Raw genomic sequence first — 7,787 nt, forward strand, 5'->3', positions numbered from 1 at the left:
TAATAATAATAATAATAATAATAATAATAATAATAATAATAATTTATACTGTCGAGTGTCGATGTCTCGATCGTAATTAAGCGTTAATTAATTATGACTCGGTTCCAAAATGATTTTCCCGGAAAATTTTTTATTTTTTTTTTTAATTACCCTAATAATAATAATAATAATAATAATAATAATAATAATGATAATAATAATAATATTTTCTTTAGCTAAAAATCGATTTTATTATTAAATTGAAAAAAAAAAAAAAACTTATTGACGTCACACGCGAATTATCTACAATGTTTACTTTACGTAAAAAAAAAAAAAAAAAAAAAAAAAAATTTAAGATTTCGCGGCCCTAATATCAACTTTTTTTATGTACATAATAATGATAATAATATTTCTTTGTTTTTTTTGAGGGGGGGTAGGGGAGGGAGGGTAACAAAATTTATAAATAAAAAAACTTTACATATTCGTAAAAGAAAAAAAAACAAAAAAGGAAAAAAAAAGGGAAAAAAGTTTTCCGCCATTCATAATTGTCCAGATTGTTAGAAAAAAAATTTTTTTTTTTTTTTTTTTTTTCCAGTCGCAACGAAAATAAGCATCGTATTTATTATTATTATTATTATTATTATTATTACTATTATTATCATCATCGTTATTTTAAAAAAAAATGTTTCGATATAATAAATTTAAAAAAAAAATAGAGTTTAAAAAAAAAAAGGAAAACTTTTTGGAAACTTAACGTTAAAACGTTTTCGCTTTTGTGACGTCACGGCAAAGAAAAAAAAAAATTAATGAATAAAATTTTTTTTCCCCTACTTATTAATTATTATTATTATTATTATTATCATTATTATTATTATTATTATTTATTATAAAACTTTTATATAAACGGACAGACAATTCCTACAGGTTTCGAATAATTTTCCTCTATTTTATACAGAAAAATACACTTAATTATTATTATTATTATTATTATTATTATTAATATTTATGTAAGGAAACTTTTAACGTGTTACGAAAATTTTCCCGATTTTATTGCGTGCGTTCGTGAGTGCGTGCGTGCGTGCGTGCGTGCGAAATAATCTAAAAATTTTTAAAATAATCATTTTTCTTTTTAATGTATATTTATATATAAAAGCCAACGACTTCTCGCGATGATAATAATAATAATAATACTGATAATAAATTTTAATTTTTTTTGAAATAATTATTTATTATATGACCATCATTTACTTTATCCTTTTTTGGGACCACACCCTGATATGACCAACCAATTTATTATTTAATGAGGACTTATTGAACACGTTTTTTCTTATTTTTTCGTCGTGGCAGGATAACGAACGAGAGAGAAAAAAAAAGGCGGGTATTAATTACACGTAAAAATCATGTGAGTTATACGATACGACAGAAAAAAAATTTTTTTTTTTTTTTTTTTTTAAATTTAAGTTAATTATTTTAATTTTTCCTTTTTTTCCTTTTTTCCTTTTACTTCCTTTTTTCCTTTTTTTTTGGGACGGTTTATATGTTTATGACGTGTTTTTATAACCGTAAAAAAAAAAAACTAAAAAAAATGAAAAGTTTAATATTATGAACAACTCAAAGCGGAGAATTTTTTTTTTTTTTTTTTTTAATTTTGGAATTAATTAACGAAAAACGTTAAAAAAAAAAAAAAAAATTATTATTATTATTTTTAATATTTTTTATGAAACCTTTTTTGCCTCCTCCTCCTCCCCGATTCCACCTCCGCTCCCTGCCACCTCTCCCCGCCCCCCCTCATCCCACCCACCCCCTTGATCTTGAATTATTTTAATTTTTTTACTTTTCATTAAAAAGTTTTTTTTTTTCTTTCGTAACATAAATCAAAACGTATTTAAACATTTTTAATAAGAACAACAACAACAACAACAACAACAACAACAACGACAACAACAACAACAACAATAATAATAATAATAATAATAATAATAATAATAATAAATTTTAAAAAAATTATTTTACAAAATACAAACATTCATTTTCGCGAAACCAACAAACGGATAAAAATATAAATTGAAACAAACATCATTCGGTGAATGAAATAAATTCCGATTAAAATTTTAAATAACGATGATGATGACGATAACAATAATAATAATAATAATAATAATAATAATAATAATAATAATAATAATAATAATAATAATAATAATAATAATAATAATAATAATATTAATAATAATAATAATTTATGTAAAAAAAACTTACCGAAAAAACGGCTAAAAGCTAAATACAAGTAAATAAAAAAAAGCATTTTTGTTTTTTTTTTTTTTCGACGCGTAAGCTAAACACAAAATTTTCTTTTTAAAAAAAAATCACAATTTTTCTTTATTTTTTTAAAGTTAAATTAGTTGATAAATAATAAAACGAATTTTTTTTTGTTTTTTTTTTTTTTACCCCACCGCGTCACAGGATGAAAAACCGTTATTTTGTATATTTAAAAAAAAAAAAAAAAAAAGGAAAACCGGGAGAGAGGTGGGAGAGAGAAAAAAAAAAACAGGAAAAAAAAGAAAAAGAACGACAACGAAAAAGGTCTTTAACGTTCGAGAGAATAAAACGCACTGAAAAGTTTTTTATTTTATTTTGTGTTATCATTGAAACCCTTTCGCGTTTTTTTTTTTTTTTTTTTTTTAAGGGTTGCTCGCGCCGATTGTCACACACACACACGCACGCACGCACACACACGCAAGCACACAAATTTCATTGATAAATTTTCATTAAAGATTTTTTTTTTTTTTTTTTTTTTAATGGTTTATTACGTTTCTTTGGATATTTAAAAAAATTTTTTTTTTTTTCAAAAATCTTTTTTCTTATTCCCCTCTTTCCCCCCCTTCTCGATCCCCCCCCCCCCTCGATTTTACTTATCAGTTAAAAAAACTTTTCTTAATTCGAAAACGTCCCCCCCCCCCCCCCAATTTTTTAAAAAATAATTTTACAACAACAACAACGTTGAAAACAAAACAACAACAAAAAACTTATTAATAAATCCCAAATGTCAATTATGTAAAAACAGATCTTATTATTAAATAGGAGAGAAAAAAAAACACAATGCCGAAACAAACGACGACAACAACAAACACACACACACACGCACACGCACGCAAGTCGGTGTCAGAAAAAAAAAAACAACAACAACAAACAAACAAACAAACTTTAAAAATCCATTCACATAACATACGGGCAATCAATATACGCTCTGCATTTTTTTTATTTAATAATAATAATAATAATTATAATAGTAAGAAAACAATCGTCGATTCCGCGATTTTATTTTTTATTGTTTGTACGGTTGTTGTTGTTGTTGGACAAGTTTTCTATATTAATCGTCGCCAAAAATAAAACTTGACTTAAATACAAATGATAAAATTATTCAAAGTGTTTTTGTTTTATTATGCGAATATTTCTTACTGGAAAAAAAAATTTTTTATTCCCTTCTCCAGGAATTTTTATTATCATTATCATCATTATTATTATTATCATTATTATTGCATTCAAAAATAAAAGAATAAAGAGAGATATTTTTCTTTTTCTTTTTTTTTTCGTTTTGGAAAATTTCAAATTTATTAAAATTTTTTTTTTTCACTCGGACTTTGTGTCGTTGTTAAATGTCGTCGCCCCCCTCCTTCTTCCACCCCCCCCCCCCGTTTAAATTAACGACTGTCGTTAAAGTCAAATTTTTCATTTATAGCTCGTTTTATAGAGGTGCTCTAATTATAGAGAAAGAGAGAGAGATTTTATAGAGGATGAATCGATACGCGATTAATAAAATTTTAAATTCGTTTTTTCATCGTCGAAATGAAATCTTTAAAGAAAAATTTTTTTTATACAGGTACGGCAGATTTTAAGGTTCGTCGAACCTTCTATAAAATTTAACGCGCTATAAAATTATATATATACGCGATGACTATAAAATTTATTTTTTAGATTAAACAAAAATAAAATTTTTTTCTAACGTTCAATTTCGTACCGACGTAAATAAAATCGGAAAGAAATCGAATCTCTGCGTCAGCTATCGGAAAAGCGGGAAAACTATAAAATCGATTTTTTTTTTTTTTTAAATTTTCCAATGGAAAAACAGTATGACGTTTAGCACCCTCTACACGGGATTTTTATCAACTAATTGACGTTAATCGGGTAAATAAATCACATGTCGGATGTCGTTTAATTTTACTACCGTCGTCACCTATTTTTTTATTTCCGTATTAATTTTTTTTTTGTGTTTCCGGTATTAAATTTTTTGGCGGGAAACGAACGTTTTTTAAAATTATTATTATTTATACGATAAATCGAAAGGGGTAGATTAGGGCACGCGACGAATAAATAATAAATCAACACCCAAACGAATTTTATTAATAAATTAATTCTAACGGTTATCCCTTATCACTCTACCGTTTTCGGATTAAAAAAAAAAATAATAATAATAATAAAAACAAAACTGGAGAAAAAAAAAACGTAATGATGATAAAAGTCTGGAAAATTTGAACTTTTGGATTTTCCAAAAAAAAAAAAAAAATTTTTTTTTTGTTTTCTTCCTTTTCTGTTCCGTTATAGATAGGGACTCTCACGTCTCACGTGATAAAGTACGACCTTATATCATTTTTATTTTTATTTTATTTTTATTTATTCTGGAGCCTTTTTCCAGGTTTTTCTGGATGAATCTTCTACTACTACCTTTTTTCCTTTTTAATTTTTTTTTTTGCCTTTTCCCCGTGGAAAAATTTTTGTTACAAACGATTTTTTTTTTTTTTTAACTCGTTAACTGCAATAATTTTTTTTTTTTTTTTTTTTTTTCATTTTCGCCATTATTTTTCCAGACATATTTTTGAAAATGTTGGATTTCTCTCTCTCTCTCTCTCACTCACTCACTCACTCTCTCTCTCTCTCTTTTTTCTTTTCCTTTATACTCCCCGATACAATTAACTTTTCCTCCGCGGTTTAGCGAGAAATCCGATTATTGCGACCTGAAACTTTTTCCTAAATGAAAAATAACCTTTTTCTATTAAAAAAAAAAAAATCCATTTTTTTTCTTGGGGGTGAAGGGGGGAGGGCGAAGGGGAGTTAGGGTGACTGAGTTTTACGTCAAAGGTTTTCCGTACCTTTTCTTTTCTTTTTTTTTTTTTGTTTTAAATCTTTTTGACGTAATTTTTTGTTCTTTTCGTAATAATTATTTTTTGCTGGAATTGTATCTAAATTTCGATTTTTTTTCTCCAGTTTTTCATTGATTTTTTGTTTTATTATTATTATCATTATTATTATTTTTATCTATCCGAGAAAAGTGAAATTTTCCAGTTAAAAAAAAAAAAAAAGAAAAAAAAAATTTTTTTGAAGAAAATGAAAAAGTATTTTTTAAAAAAGTAAAAGCTTACTGTCGTGCTGAGGGTAAAACTTGAAAATGGTCCAGAGAGATATGAAAACTTGTTACTGGAATTTTCGTAATTTATCACTTGAATACACGTGACTCTTTTTCTTCATCTTATTCCACTTCCCTTTTTTTCTTTTTGTAAATAGATAATTTTTTTTTTTGGTTCTGTTTATCTATAAAAAAAAAAAAAAAGAAAATTTTTAAAGTGTCAGAGCAATGAATCCCAATTTTTTTTTCAAAATTTTTTATATAAATACAAACGTGATGTTTTTATTTTTTACTAAAAAAATTTATTTATTCATTTACCATCGTTTTTACGAACGTGATTTTCCCCTTCCCTTCCCCTCTCCTACCCCCGTCTATCCCCTCCCTTCCCTTCCTGTTTGTTTGTTTTCGTTTTGCATTAAAAAAAAAAAAAAAAATTAAAAAGTTTGTTGAAAATACGTTTAAAAAAATATTCGAAATCTTTGTTTTAAAAAAAATTTTAACCAAACAACAACAAACGATTTACAACAACCGATCAAAAAAGAGCAACAACAAACAACAAACAAAAAAATTAACCGTTAATAAATAAATAAATAAATAAATAAATAATTATTATTATTATTATAAAATGATTCGCGAATAAGCCGAATAAAAAATGCCTAGTACGATGAACCCTTTAACAATTCAATTTTTTCCAGATTTTAATCTCGTTATCCAGTAAAATTATAGGAAGAGGAGGAAGAAAAGGGGGAAGCGGAGGCGAGGAGAGAGGAAGGGGATGAAAGTAATAAAATAAGCAATCACACAATATTCTTAACAATATCAAAAAATAAAAAAACCCTCTAAAAAAATTTTCTTTTTTTTTTTTGATTGTTTTACTCGCACGATTTTTTCGTTTCTTCAGTGTCATTTATTATCATCATTATTATTTTTTGTTTAAACAATCAAAAAAAAAAATTTTTTTTTACAATAAAATAAATAATTATTATTGTAAAAGTTGATGACAACGCTGGAGAAAAAAATACAAAAAGGTTCGAAAAGGTTTTGAATGTTTGATTGGTCAAAGAACGGTCTTTAAATACGCGGCGCACCAAGACGCCTCCTCTTCGCCGCCCATTTTCCTTTTCGTTTCGTTTTTTTTTTTAACATAACGAAATGTTTTCCTGATAACAACCAGTGTGGCGTGAGACGGCGTTCGAAGCGGTTCTTTCGAATTTTTACGTTCGATTATACGTTCCACGCGTACCGTAAATCTCAACCTTTCGTACTAAATTTTCTTTTGTAAATAAAACGGGTACGTATCCATTTATTATTGTAATTATTATTATCATTATTATTTTTAAATTTTCTTCTTTTTTTTTTTGATCTATTTTTCCAGAAATAAATAACCAAAAAAAAAAAATAATAATAATAATAATAATAATGTAAAAAAAAGGAAAAAAAAAGGAGAAAAAAAAGGATATGAAAAGCAGAAGTGAATCACGGCCCACGGGGGGAAAACAAACAAAACATGTTTTGTTCAATCAGGGTTCGGGTATCGATGGTGGAACATTTAAAACTCTGGTGAGTTTAAATTATTTAATTTATATATAATTAAAATATAAAACCCGAAAAATTTTTATAAATTGATAACTTATCATCAATCCTGGAACAATCCTGGAGAATTTTGGAAAACCAAAAAGAAAAAAAGAAAAATCATTTAATAAAACGGGAATAATTAAATTTTCTAAAGGGATAACCGCCATTTGAAAAATTGCGTTTCTTTTCCGTGCGTGAAAAATCTTTTTAAAATAAATTATTTACAAAACAAAAGAAAAATTTTAAATGATTTTCATAACTCGAACAACAACAACAACAACGACAACGATAACGACAACAACAACCAAAACTTAAAAAATTTTTTTTTTTTCATTTAATAATAATAATGATCTGTAATTTAAATTTACAATAATAAGACAATGAAAGTGATTAATCACACACACACACACAAACAAACAGACAAAAGTTTTTCATAATTATTATTCATAACTTTTTTCGACGAAAAAAAAATAAACTTTCATAACTTTTATGAGAAATCCTTTGATTTCTTCTTCCTCGCTCCTCCTCCCTTTCCCCCCGGAAAAAGGAAAAACGATTTGTTTATTTGTTAAATTACAAAATAGAAAAAAATAAAAAAAATCGAAATGTAAAAAAAAATTAAAACAATTATTTTCATAACCTTTAACCTTTGACCTCTACAGTTATTTTCATACGTTTAAAAAAAAATTAAATTTGATTTTAACACTTTATCAATTCGATTCACTTTTTTTTGTTTAATTTTTTTGTTTTTTTTTTTTTTTTTTAATCCTGGCTTTCCATTTTTGTTTTTAATGAAAGCAGAATTATCGCCCTCAACACCCTTACCCCCCCC

The sequence above is a fragment of the Pediculus humanus genome, genomic scaffold (genome assembly GCF_000006295.1).
Source record: "Pediculus humanus corporis 1103172108265 genomic scaffold, whole genome shotgun sequence".
In the NCBI taxonomy this organism is placed as follows: domain Eukaryota; kingdom Metazoa; phylum Arthropoda; class Insecta; order Psocodea; family Pediculidae; genus Pediculus; species Pediculus humanus.